The 15,130-nt window shown below is 44.7% G+C and overlaps 1 protein-coding gene across 2 annotated transcripts in view; it reads right to left on the reverse strand.

The window, feature by feature from the left end:
* The window catches only part of arid1ab (AT-rich interactive domain 1Ab), a 53,172-nt gene that overhangs the window by 17,953 nt on the left and 20,089 nt on the right, over window positions 1–15,130 (reverse strand). The window lies entirely within an intron of this gene.

Here is a 15,130-nt window from a genome sequence, read left to right on the forward strand (position 1 = left end):
CCCTTTCCCCTGGTCTAAAAAAATATCCCAATGCCTCAAGGCAGTGATTGGGGACATTGCCCTGTGTAGGGTGCCGTCTTTCGGATGGGACATTAAATGGGTGTCCTGAATCTCTCTGTGGTCACTAAAGATCCCATGGCACCCATCTTAAAAGTTGGGGTGTTAACCCTGGCGTCCTGACTAAATTCCCAATCTGGCCATCATAGTCACTTAATCATCCCCAGTTTACAATTGGCTCATTCCCCCTTCTCCCCTGTAACTATTCCCCAGGTCGTTACTGTAAATGATCATGTGTTCTCAGTCAACTTATCTGGGTATATAAGGGATAAAATATGATATCAAAAACAGTAGGAGGTTAGCATTTTTGGGTGGGTATGATATGTACGAGTCTAACTTTCTCACTCATGATTATACACCATTCAGTCAACGATTATCCGTAATCATGGTGGCATCCACGGTCATGTAGAAGTGCTCAGAAATGTATTCTATTCTTATTTACAATAAAAAGTGACTCCAAAATGAGACAATGCTGTATGTACCATTCATTTCAATTTGGCACGAAATAATCGGAGAAACAACCAAATCAAATCAAATGTATTTACAAAGCCCTTTTTTCTTTTCTTTTTTTTTTTTACATCAGCTGATGTCTCAAAGTGCTGTACAGAAACCCAGCCTAAAACCCCAAACAGCAAGCAATGCAGGTGTAGAAGCACGGTGGCTAGGAAAAACTCCATAGAAAACCAGAACCTAGGAAGAAACCTAGAGAGGAACCAGGCTATGTGGGGTGGCCAGTCCTCTTCTGGCTGTGCCGGGTGGAGATTATAACAGAACATGGCCAAGATGTTCAAATGCTCAGAGGACCAGCAGGGTCAAATAATAATAATCACAGTGGATGTCGAGGGTGCAACAGGTCAGCACCTCAGGAGTAAATGTTACCAAAACCAAAACAAACAGCAAATGTATCCAACACATTTGTAGTCACAAGCTTGATGTAGTCATTGCATGCAATGAATATGGGACTAAATACTAAACTTATTAGTGCTTTAATACACAAATTAAATTGTCCCAATTTTTTGGTCCTCTAAAATGGGGGGCTATGTACAAAAAGGGCTGTAATTTCTAAACGGTTTACCAGATATAGATGAAAATACCTCAAATGTAAAGCTGACAGTCTGCACGTTAACCACATAGTCATTGTATAATTTCAAATCCAAAGTTCTGGAGTACGGAGCCAAAACAACAAAAAATGTGTCACAGTCCCAATACTTTTGGAGCTCACTCTAAATAGACAGGCATCAGGACTATAGAGAAACTCAGCAAGACCAGGAAACAGCGGTCACGTTAGAGTTTGGAAATCAGCATTTTAAACCATTTCACCTGAGTTTTATATTGAAAGTCAACAATGTTTATCTTCTTCAGAGTGATCAGGGATGTGCAACTATAGTTTTCCTTCACAGAAAATACATTAGTGCAACACATTCGGCACAAAATAGCTTCATTTCCATCAAATGACAACAGAAGTGCAACGCTATTTGGCTAGCAGCCACACAACTAAATGATCTTACAATGGAACAGCAAGGTCTTGCTCACTAAAATAATGCGCGGCCTTCATATGTCTAATGTTTAACATAGAAAGAATGCTACATTTCCTAACGTCTTGCATTTTACCAGAGAAAATTAGGCTACACCAAGAAAAGTACCTGGGAAAATGGGAAGGGAGACACTGAATGTGACACGATGTATGGTCCTACCAGTGTGGAGCTTAGCGAGAGAACTGAATAACCAGTTATTGTGCACGACGCGCAAACAACCTCTTTAAAATTCCCCAATAATCTCCCCCAACCAAAACTGTCAGCTGTGATCCCTGGATACAGCCAATGCTGTGTACACACACAGAGCCTCCGCCTAGCTATACTACTCCCACTCCGCAGCCAGTCATTGATTTTTTTCCCCCCAACTCGATATTAGCAGCAGCAGCGAGAGCGAGAGAGAGCGAGAGCCAGGCTCTGTTCTGTCCTGTTCAGTTGTGCTGACTGCACAGATCTGCTGGCTGCCTGGACACACAGAGAGAGAGAGGAGAGAGGAGAGAGAGAGCTTAACAGGGGGGTGGCAGCACTACCTACTGCTTCCATTCACCAGATGGCTACTCATCACAGAGAAAGATAGAGAGATAGAGAGAGGGATGGAGAATGAGGGAGAGTAGAGAGAGGATGGTGCAGTACAGAAGGGCTGGGGGAAAAGACTATTGAATAGAAATGACCCAGAAATAGAAAACAGACCCCTATCAGAGCCCTGACAACAATCCACATATGTTACGTACTAAGGCTAAGCTAGCGCAACGTGGGTGAGAGAGAGAGAGTGGAAGCCAGTGCTGCAGCTCCTCTATAGCACCATCTCCCCCTCTGCTCGGTGGCAGCCATTTTGTGTTTCAAGCTAACATGGGAACTTCCATAGAGCTTGATTCCATCTTTTAAAACAAGAAAACACCCCGACTAAAATAGAAAAGCACTTGTAAAACGAAATCTAAAATTCTAGAGACAAAAATGTAAAAAAATATATATAAAATAATTAATTCCTAAGGTCCAGTCTTAGAAGATCATTTGACCCAATTTTCATAGTCTTATAGTAAGTATCCATGTTGTTTCTAAAGCAGCCACTAGCATAGCCATACAGCTACAGTCTCCTGTTCCCATCCACTCTACCGTCTAATGTATTCCATTTGCAGATTACTTCAGTGAATCAATCAGGCTAAACTCCAGAACATTAGTCTACACTACAGTCCAAAATGGCACGTTATTCCTTATTGAGTGCACTACTTTTGACCAAAGCTCTATGGGGCGCAGTTCAAAAGTAGTGTATTTTCGACACAGCCCATGAGAAGCAGAAAGTAGGGGAAGGACAGTGGTTAGTGTGAGTGTGCTGTGACATCACCAGTCAGTCAGTAACCTAGCTGCTATCAGGTGGCTAGGCTGTGACCGGGTCAGGGACAGCAGTGTAACATGATCTGGGGACTAGTGGGCTGGTGGTCCTGGAAGAGTTCAGCTCACTGTCACCCACTCTCAATAACACCCCCCTCTCTCCATTTCCCTCTGGCTTGCTTGCTCACCCACTCACTGCCTGCCAGGTTCTGTTCTCAGACTTCAGTACACACAGAGAAACAGGCTTTGGGGATAATACACACAGAGACAGTAGATAGGGCATAGGAACACGTACGTCTGCACATATGCTCCGTCATCCTCTCCAGAGAGGTGAGGGGAGGGGGATGGGTGAGGGGAGGGGGATGGGTGAGGGGGAGAAAGAAGAAGAAAAAAAGCTTGCTGCATCTCTGGGGCTGCCATGGTAACCATACTCCACGTGTGTTGACACATTAACACATTAGTGCAGACACCGCCCCTCCCCTCTGGCCTCCCTGTGAGCCTATAGGGGTCACGCTGCAGTCAGCTACTACAAGAAGTGGCGTCATTGTTACAAGAAGCTCAAATAAACCAAAGCCATCCTCTTCCTCCCAGCTTTGCATTATGTTTTCATCAGTTATAGTACTGCTCTACTAACTGAACACTAAATCGTACATTACCTCCGGTTACTATGGGTAATGCCTGCTTGCTATGGTACTGTGCGTCTCTGATCTTCTCAGAAGAGATGAAATTATTTTTCCAAAGACCCCATTTCACTATTAAAACAACATCTCACCTGATTTCACTTCCAGTGTTGTTTCTCCCCACTGCTTCAGTGCATATCCACTACCTGGACTCAGATGCATGGTAGTCAAATGACGACTGCACTGCAGCCATTTTATAGGTTTAATATGACAACAAATACCTATTTTCATATTTGCCTTTCGTTCAGTAGTTGTTGGGGACCATTTTGCATTCTGTGAGTATGTGGCTTCACCATAGACCCTCGTAACATCTGAACATACAGACAGTTGAATACAGTTGAACAGGAGAGTTGAACAGGAGAAGTGGGGGAGGGGAGATGACCATCCATGGTCAGAGGAGAGGGTTAGGAATGTTCCCTGCATGCAGGGCCAGGGTAGGTTAGAGTGTTCTGGGTTACTCAGTGTGGGTGTAGAGATGGAGAACCACAGCGTCAGCTCCCCAGCTCTGGGTTGGCTAGGCAGAGCTCAACCATAAGGGGGCACTCCCATCCCACAGTGGAGAAACAGAGGGAGAGAGGAGTAGAAGAGAAGAGAGAGGAGAAGAGGCAGGCCCCAGCCTCATACAGCACAGCAGCCATTACAGTTTCAGAAACACAAGGCTGCAGAATGAGAAGCTCACTACCACCAATGGTACCTTACACAACATAAAGCCAACCATACACACAGCGCTATAGAATCGACTACAAAGCATTACTGTGGTCTTAGACTGAAACCATCGTAGAATACCCTAATATCCAAGCAATGTAAGAGCGTGGGGGATAATTGATTACATTTAAATGAAAATCATTCCACCCGCTAGTCTCTGCCCTGAAGGCAGGTAGGGCAGCAGAGCCAAATGTAAGGCAGTATACCCCAAACCTAGATGCTGTTCTCTCCCCTAGCACACGCCACTCGGAACCCCTCCTAATCTAAAAGGTATGTTCCCTCTACAGACCTAGTCCCTTCCCAGTCCCATCTCCCCCGAGAGCAACATTAGCCTGCTACTTAATACAGAACACCATATGGGGATTGTAATTAATGGAAAAGGTAGAGGAGGCAACGTGGGAAGGGGACATCGTATAAAAAGGTAACAGACTGCTATCCAGTTTTTTTAACAGCATAATAAACTAAATCAATATTGCTCAGGTGTTCTTTTCAGAAATCTAGATGATTATGCTTAAGAGCACGGATGGGTCAAATGTTTAGTCATGAAAATATTGTCTACCTAACTAGATGGGTTTGTAAACATTCAACACCTGAACATTGAGGTTATCTACTGGTAGTAACACACACTGCAGCAGCCTGTGCAGGGGGGGGGGGGTCTAACTGCTGTGAATAACGGGGCTAGGGTGTTTGTGTGTGTGTGTGTGTGTGTGTGTGTGTGTGTGTGTGGGGGGGGGGGGCTTTTGTACATATCACAATGGAAGAGGAGAATCCCAAAGCTCTGCACAGATGCCCCAGTGAGGCAGGCAGCTGCCCTGTCCTGGGTGATGGGTGCTGGGATAGGAGGGGCTGGGAGGGAGGGACCGGGGTCTGCCTAGCCTGCCTGATACCAGGGGCTGATCTGGGGGCTGTGAGGGAGGAACAACAGCCTGTCTGATACCAGGGGCTGATCTGGGTGCTGTGAGGGAGGAACAACAGCCTGTCTGATACCAGGGGTTGATCTGGGGGCTGTGAGGGAGGAACAACAGCCTGTCTGATACCAGGGGCTGATCTGGGGGCTGTGAGGGAGGAACAACAGCCTGTCTGATACCAGGGGCTGATCTGGGTGCTGTGAGGGAGGAACAACAGCCTGTCTGATACCAGGGGTTGATCTGGGGGCTGTGAGGGAGGAACAACAGCCTGTCTGATACCAGGGGTTGATCTGGGGGCTGTGAGGGAGGAACAACAGCCTGTCTGATACCAGGGGCTGTTCTGGGGGCTGTGAGGGAGGAACAACAGCCTGTCTGATACCAGGGGCTGAGCATCTTGACTGGCTGCATCACTGCTTGGTATGGCAATTGCACCGCCCTTGACAGCAAAGCACTACAGAGGGTGGTGCGGACTGCCCAGTACATCACTGGGGCAGGGCTCCCTGCCATCCAGAAACTCTATATCAGGCGGTGTCAGAGGAAGGCCCGAAAACTTACCAAAGACTCTAGCCACCCAAGCCACAGACTGGTCACTCTGCTACCATACGGTAAACGGCAACGGCGCATCAGCTCTCGGACCAACAGGCTCCGAAACAGCTTCTAACCCGAACTCACAAGATTGCTAAATAGTCAATTAATGGTACCCAAATTATTTGCACTGACGCTACAAAAAACTCACTAGACTATACAGTACATTCAGAAATGATTCACACCCCTTCACCTTTACATATTTTGTTACATTACAGCCTTATTCTAAAATTGATTAAATCATTTTTCCCATTAACAACCTACACAATACCAAAGCAAAAACAGGTTAAGAAATGTTAGCACATTTATAAAATTAAAAAAAGAACTGAAATATTACATTTACATTAGTATTCAGACCTCTTACTCAGCACTTACATTAGCGATTACAGCCTAAAGGTATGACGCTACAAGCTTGACACACCTGTATTTGGGGGAGTTTCTCCCATTCTTCTCGACAGATCCTCTCAAGCTTGGTCAGGTTGGATGGGGAGTGTCGCTGCACAGCTTTTTTCAGGTCTCTCCAAAGATATCTGGGCTCTGGCTAGCCCACTCAAGGACATGGCACGATGCCTTCGCCCCAGTCTGAGGTCCTGAGCGCTCTGGAACAGGTGTTCATCAAGGATCTCTGTACTTTGCTCCTTTCATTTTTCCCTCAATCCTGACTAGTCTCCCAGTCCCTGCCACTGAAAAACATCCCCACTGCATGATGCTGCCATCCCCATGCTTCACCGTAGGAATGGTGCAAGGTTTCCTCCATGCATGACGCTTGGTAATCAGGCCAAAAGGTTCAATCTTGGATTCATCATAGAGAATCTTGTTTCTCATAGTTAGAGTCTTAACGTTTCTTTTGGCAAACTCCAAGCGGTCTGTCATGTGCCTTTTACTGAGGAGTGGCTTCCGTCTGGCCACTCTACCATAAAGGCCTGATTGGTGGAGTGCTGCAGAGATGGGAGGACCTTTCAGAAGGACAACCATCTCCACAGAGGAACTCAGGAGCTCTGTCAGAGTGACCATCAGGTTCTTGGTCACCTCCAATCAATTGACTTTACCACAGGTGAACTCCAATCAAGTTGTAGAAACATCAAGGATGATCAATGGAAATAGGATGCACCTGAGCTCAATTTCAAGTTTTATAGCAAAGGGTCTAAATACTTCAGGTAATTCCGTTCTTTGTTTTTTTTGCAGGCCAGCATCCCGGAGTCGCCTCTTCACTGTTGAAGTTGAGACTGGTGTTTTGCGGGTACATTTTAATGAAACTGCCAGTTGAGGACTTGGGAGGCGTCCTCTTCTCAAACTAGACACAAATGTACTTGTCCTCTTGCTCAGTTGTGCACCAGGGCCTCGCACTCATTCTGTTCTAGTTAGAGACAGTTTGCGCTGTTCTGTGAAGGGAGTAGTACACAGCGTTGTACGAGATATTCAGTTTCTTGGCAAATTCTCACATGGAATAGCCTTCATTTCTCAGAACAAGAATAGACTGACAAGTTTCAGAAGTAAGTTCTTTGTTTCTGGCCATTTTCAGCCTGTAACCAAACCCACAAATGCTGATGCTCCAGATACACAACTAGTCTAAAGAAGGCCAGTTTTATTGCTTCTTTAACTTCTTTGGGACTGGGGGGCAGTATTGAGTAGCTTGGATGAATAAGGTGCCCAGAGTAAACTGCCTGCTACTCAGGCCCAGTTGCTAATATGCATATGATTCGTAGATTTGGATAGAAAACACTAAAGTTTCTAAAATTGTTTGAATAATATCTGAGTATAACAGAACTCGTACGGCAGGCAAAAACCTGAGAAAAAATCCAACCAGGAAGTAGGAAATCTAAGGTTTGTAGTGTTTCAAGTCATTGCCTATCAAATATACAGCATCTATGGGGTCATATTGCACTTCCTAAGGCTTCCACTAGATGTCAACAGTCTTTAGAACCTTGTTTGATGCTTCTACTGTGAAGGAGGGGGGGAATAAGAGATGATTGACTCAGGGCTCTGCCAGAGTGGCATGAGCTGATCACGCATGCTCACGTGAGAGCGACCTGCATTCCATCGCATTTCTACAGACAAAGGAATTCTCCAGTTGGAACATTATTGAAGATTTATGTTAAAAACATCCTAAAGATCGATTCTATACATCGTTTGACATGTTTCTACGAACAGTAATATGACATTTCGTCTGAACCTGCCCGCACCTCGTGAGTTTGGATTGTGTACTAAACGCGCGAACAAAAAGGAGGTATTTGGACATAAATGGACTTTATCGAACAAATCAAACATCTATTGTGGAACTGGGATTCCTGATTACTTTTATCTCTATTTCTGCTTTTTGTGACTCCTCTACCGTCCCACATATCCCAGAGAGGTTAAATCAGCACAACACATTTCAACTGTGCTAACATAATTGCAAAAGCGTTTCCTAATGATCAATTAGCCTTTTAAAATGATAAACTTGGATTAGCTAACAACGTGCCATTGGAACACAGGAGTGATGGTTGCTGATAATGGGCCTCTGTATGCCTATGTAGATATTTCTTTACTTAAAAAAAATAAAAAAAATCTGCCGTTTCAAGCTACAATAGGTCATTTACAACATTAACCATGTCTACAGTGTATTTTTGATCAAATTGATGTTGTTATTTTAAAATGGACAAAAAAATGGATTTTCTTTCAAAAACAAGGACATTTCTAAGTGACCCCAAATGTTTAACGGTAGTGTGTGTTATACATACACACATACATTTATACACACTACCAGTCAAAAGTTTGGACACACCTACTCACTCAAGAGTTTGTCTTTGTTTTTACTATTTTCTACATTGTAGTGAAGACATCAAAACTATGAAATAACACCGTAACCAACTAAAAAAAGTGTTAAACAAATCAAAATCTATTTTATTTTTGAGATTCTTCAAAGTAGCCACCCTTTGCCTTGATGACAGCTTTGCACACTCTTGGCATTCTTTCAACCAGCTTCAGGAGGCAGTCACCTGGAATGCATTTCAATAACAGGTGTGCCTTAAGTTAATATGTGGAATTTCTTTCCTGCTTAATGCGTTTGAGCTATTAAGTTGCGTTGCAACAAGGTAGGGTTGGTATACAGAAGATAAGGTTATTTGGTAAAAGACCAACAGCTCAAATATGCAAAGAGAAATGACAGTCCATCATTACTTTAAGACATGAAGGGCAGTCAATTCGGAAAATTAAGAACTATGAAAGTTTCTTCAAGTGCAGTCGCAAAAACCATCAAGCATTATGATGAAACTGGATTTTATGAGGAAGGCCAAAGGAATGAAAGACCCAGAGATACCTCTGCTGCAGAGAATAAGTTAATTAATGTTAACTGCACCACAGATTGGAGCCCAAATAAATGCTTCAGAGTGTTCAAGTAACAGACACGTCTCACCATCACCTGTTCAGAGACTGTGTGAATCAGGCCTTCATGGTCGAATTACTGCAAAGAAACCACTACTAAAGGACACCAGTAATAAGAAGAGACTTGCTTGGGCCAAGAAACATGAGCAACGGACATTAGACCGGTGGAAATCTGTCCTTTGGTCTGACGAGTCCAATTTTGAGATTTTTGGTTCCAGCGCCGTGTCTTTGTGAGACGCAGAGTAGGTGAACGGATGATCTCCACATGTGTGTTTCCCACCATGAAGCATGGAGGAGGAGGTATGATGGTGCTTTGCTGGTTTTTATCTAGAATTCGAGGCACAGTTAACCAGCATGGCGACCACAGCATTCTCCAGCGATATGCCATCCCATCTGGTTTGCGCTTAGTGGGCCTATCATTTGTTTTTCAACAGGACAATGATCCAACACACCTCCAGGCGGTGTACGGGCTATTTGACCAAGGAGAGTGATGGAGTGCTGCATCAGATGACATGGCCTCCACAATCCCCCAACCTCAACCCAATTGAGATAGTTTGGGATGAGTTGGAAAAGTTTTTGTAAGTTGCTCTGGATAAGAGCGTCTGCTAAATGACTTAAATGTAAATGTAAATGTAAAAGCAGCCAACAAGTGGTCAGCATATGTGGGAACTCCTTCTAGACTGTTGGAAAAGCATTCCACATGAAGCTGGTTGAGAGAATGCAAAGACTGTGCAAAGCAGTCAAGGCAAAGGGTGGCTACTTTGAAGAATCTAAAATATATTTGGATTTATTTAACTGGTACACATACATACCTACCTACACACTCCCACACACATTCACTACATACATAAATACATACACACACTTTTAGACTCATCATATACTGCTGCTACTCTGTTCTTGATTTTACTCTTATTATCTATCCTGATGCCTAGTCACTTTAACCTGCTTTCATGTACCCATCTACCTCTAAACACTAATATGGTATTCCCTGTATATAGCTTCATTCTTGTGTATTTTATTTTATTCCATGGGTTACCATTTTATTTTTAAAACTGCATCGTTGGGAAGAGCTCATAAGCAAGCATTTCACAGTAAAGTCTACACCGGTTGTATTCGGTGCATGTGACAAATAAAATGTGATTTTATTTGATTCAGACTGCTTGCTTCTCTGCCTTGTTCTCCAGAGCAACGCCCCTCCCACCGACGACAGACACCCAGCAACAACCCAAAGTAGACTAGAGGGCGCTGCCAAAGCCCTTCACTAACTGACCCAACCACCGTTTCTCAGAGCAGAACAACAAAAGGTGGTTTAATCTAAAAGAGCATTACTTAAAATTTAATGAGCTGTTTTGGTGCATCTAAAATCCCCCTATCCAAGCAACCACCACAGAGAAAGAGGGAGCAGAGAGGAGACAGTGCTGCAGTCAGCCACTGCCTTTGTGCTGAAAAACTAGCTCAGCCTAGCAGAAATGGAGGGGGGAGGGGCGTGCTTGTGTGAGAGAGTGTGTGAGAAAGTGTGTGAGAGAGTGTGCGCGTATGTGCGCACAAGAGCAAAAAGCAGACTGGGTTAGCCAGCTCCAAAACAATTCACTGAGGCAAATTCAAACAATACATTATCAGCAGATTGAATTTTCTCAAGTACATTAATTAAAAATCATGTACGTACGAGAGAGAGAGAATGAGAGGGAGCAGAGGGGGGTGAGAGAAAAAGAGTAGAGAAACCGAGAGAGGCAGTCAACCCAGGAATCTGAATAAGACACGTGGGCACAGGAAGCTCTGGCCCCAGAATAGCAACAGGAAATACGCCCAGGACACTGAATACTGCAACGACAGGCAGAGCAGAGAGAGAGAGGTTCGCAAAATAAGGCTGAGCCGAAGCTGATTTACACACACAGAGACAGAGGGCGATTCCTTACAAAACCAGGACAAAAAAGACTATGATCACAACATTTCATCTATAGAATGGTCCTTTGGAGGAAGGATTGTTGACATTTGTATCTAAAAGCATAATATAGAAATAATCAACATCAGCATATGTATGACATTTTGGCATTACCGGGGCCTCCTTTAATAAGACTCCATGTTTTATGGAGTACGTGCTACAAAGCAAAGTGTCATATGAAGCTTTGTATGGACTCCCGAGTGGCGCAGCGGTCTAAGTGCTCAGTGCAAGAGGCGTCACTACAGACCCTGGTTCGATCCCGGGCTGTATCACAACCGGCGGTGATCGGGAGTCCCATAGGGGACAATTGGCCCAGCATCGTCCGGTTTAGGGGAGGGTTTGGCCGTCATTGTAAAATAATCATTTGTTCTGTAATAAGAGTAGTATTTTGATTTCAATTTTAAAAAAACATTCATTTATTGAAAATATGGACATTCTGAATGGGTAAATGTTTCAACATCTTGTTGGACATAATATAATCTACGGGCTAATTGAAGTTCCATAGTAGGCTCTCTGCTACCTTTAGAGTTATGATCGGATTTGTCTGCATTACCAACAGAGTGAATGTGTATAATCGATTTGCAATGATGTAAAAGAAGGGTTGTGATTGGTTACATTGCCTACTATTCAAATTTTTAAAAAATTGGCCAAACCAACAAAAGCCAAAAGAAAGGTTGGGGCTGAGTAGGGTGAGAGAGAAAAAGTGGTCCGGCCTAGCTAGGCAGAATGCGCCAGAGCTGTGTCGCACAAACAAGCTGCACTGCTGCAGAAGAGTAGAGAGAACTTGGAACATACACTATAGGTCATGGGGGCTGTTTGGGAGATGGGGTTGGTCCGCTAACAGTGATGCAAGCCACAAGTTCCTGTGTGAAGGAATCTAAGGGTGGGGCACAATTGGGCTTTCCTCTTGCACACAAACACGCTGGACAACACAGACCCTGAATCGTATAAGTTCTGAATCAACTACTTCGGATGAAACGCTTGTTAATGAGAAAAGGGGAAAAGCGGAAGGGAGGGATGAAAAGAGAGGGCGGAAAAACAACAGAGAGCGAGTGTATGACCAACATGTGACCTTCCCCTCTCTCGCTCCTCCTCTCTCTAGTCCAGAGCTCTTTCAGTCAGTCAGTGCCCACACACCGAGTCCTTAGGATCCTTAGCAGCGGGGGCAAAAGACCAAGACCAGTGGGAGTGTCAGTGGGATTAGCCCCACGTTGGGAGAGGGGTACAAAAGAAACTCTCAGAGGGCAAGGAGAAGATTAAAAAAGAAAGAGGGGGTAGACTTTCCCATTCCCACAGAGGGCTGACATGGAGAGGAAGTGTCACTTCCAGGGAAAGTGAAAGAACTGCCTGACATTGACAACACTGAGACCGCTACCCTCCCCCTCTACACAGTGACAGACACACACACAGTGACAGACACACACACAGTGACAGACACACACACAGTGACAGACACACACACAGTGACAGACACACACACACACACAGTGACAGACACACACACACACACAGTGACAGACACACACACACACACAGTGACAGACACACACACAGTGACAGACACACACACACACACACACAGTGACAGACACACACACACACACACACAGTGACAGACACACACACACACACACAGTGACAGACACACACACACACACACACACAGTGACAGACACACACACACACACACAGTGACAGACACACACACACACACACAGTGACAGACACACACACACACACACAGTGACAGACACACACACAGTGACAGACACACACACAGTGACAGACACACACACAGTGACAGACACACACACAGTGACAGACACACACACAGTGACAGACACACACACAGTGACAGACACACATACAGTGTTGTGTGTAGGTCTGGGGTTTTATGTGTCAACTATGGGCCTTGTAAATGATATTACAATATCCATATAACCCAGAGGACTTCAACTTATGCTCCTACAGTAGTGACCCCCTGACCCCTGTATGTCTCTGCCTGGAGCCAACCCGAGGCCAAGCCGATGCCTAGATGACCCAGGGTCAGAGCCACCTAAGCAGGGTTAAATCCTCTCTCTCACGGCCTGGAAAGAGTCCCCAGACGACCTCACCCCGTGGTCATCTTGGGTTTACGTCAGGACATTGGCTAGGCCATTACAAAACTAAAATTTTGTTGCTTTTATACATTTGCATGTAGACTTGCTTGTGTTTTGGATCATGGTCTTGATGCATGACAGGACCCAAGTAGTCCAAAAAGTCAGCTGAAGTTTGTCAAAAAGCACCTGGGAGCACCTGGATGATCGTGAAGACTCCTGGAAGTCAAAAGTGGAACTTATTGGACGACATGGTTCCCGTTATGTCTGGTGAAAAACAAAAACTGCATTCCACAGAAATGAACTCATATCAACAGTCAGGCATGGTGGTGGTAGTGTGATGGTTTTGGGGATGCTTTGCTGCCTGTGGGCCTGGACGACTTGCCATCACTGAAAGAACCACGAATTCTGCTCTGCATCAGAGAATGTCAGGCCATCTGTCTTAGCTGAAGTGAAGACAATGATACAAAACACAAAGTCTACATGAGAATGGCTGAAATGCAAACAAAAGTTTTGGAATGGCCTAGTCAAAATCCAGACCTGTTGCTGCAGGACCTGCAACGAGCAGTTCATGCTTGAAAACCCACATGTCGCCGTGTTAAAGCAGTTCTGCATGGAAAAGCGGACCAAAATTCCTCCACAGCGATGTGAGACTGATCAACAACTACAGGAAGCATTTGGTTGCAGTCATTGCCAGCTAAAAGGTAACACAACCAGTTATTGGGTATAAGGGGGAAATTACTTTTCACACTGGGGCATCGGGTGGTGCCACAACTTTGTTAATTAAATAAATAAAATAAGTATCAACAATGTGTTATTTGTTCAGAAATGTTCCCATAATCTAATATTAGGTTTTGGTTGAAGATCTGATAACATGGTGTCAAATAAAAACCTTATTAAAAGAAGAGTGCGGAATGTGTAACAACACAGTATGTTGAACACAGAGCGAGCGAGAGAGAGAGAGTGTGTCTGCAGTTCCGTTAGCAACCTGGCTGAAAACAAACGAGGAACCAGTTCAACTCGCCCGTCTGGTTTCAACCTGCTGCCTGGCTGTTTTTCCATTTTCTCATGCTGGTTGTTGCTGTGCTACCAGGGCTTGACTACAGTCTGTCAGTTAGTCTTGTGAACTCCCACAGGAATATGCAGCAGACAGAAACACTGGTTGTCAGCACCTGGATCAAGCAGACCAGTCTGCTCGTACAATGGCTGAGGAGGTGTTGCCTTGCTAAAGTTAAATCAATTCACCATACATCTTATGGTGAAACCAAATGGGAATGTCCACATTGTGTGAACAATTAAGTTTTTCAAAAGTTTCATTTCAAAAGGCAGTAGACCTAAGCTGTTCTAAAGCTACCTACCTGACATTGATGGTTTATAATTATGCAATGTGCTCTGTTCTGGTTGGGCTATCATTTGGCATTGGCTAAGGCAACACTGGCTTTATGATATGGCTGAGGCGATCAGTGTTGTATCTCCACTGTTCTGGCTGAGGTGTTAGCCAGCCAGCCAGCCAGCCGTGTGTGTGTGTGTGTGTGTGTGTGTGTGGCAGGCTGAAAGGCAGCATGGCTAAAGTTGGCGGGACTAATCTGCACACTCTGTCATGTGCACTCCACGGGGAAGGTAGGGGGAGGAGGGGGCGGCAGGCAATGTGGAATCTGCTTGTCCAGACCTCTGCCAGATGAATGGCTCTCATAGCCAATCACACACAGCCGATGGGGGGAATCCCCAGGAAACACAACCTCCTTGGCCAATGGCTGAGTCCCGAGATAAATAAATAGGATAAATAAGAGAGGGAAACACATCCTTAGTGCGTGTTGCTCAATCGCTCCCCTTCTCTCCCTCACTTTCATTATATCTCATTAACGATCTAATTTTTCACCTTCTATCCCTGCCGCCGTGAATGAGGTCATATGTGTTCTCTGTCTCAACC

Source organism: Oncorhynchus masou, chromosome 12, assembly GCF_036934945.1.
Source record: "Oncorhynchus masou masou isolate Uvic2021 chromosome 12, UVic_Omas_1.1, whole genome shotgun sequence".
Lineage (NCBI taxonomy): Eukaryota > Metazoa > Chordata > Actinopteri > Salmoniformes > Salmonidae > Oncorhynchus > Oncorhynchus masou.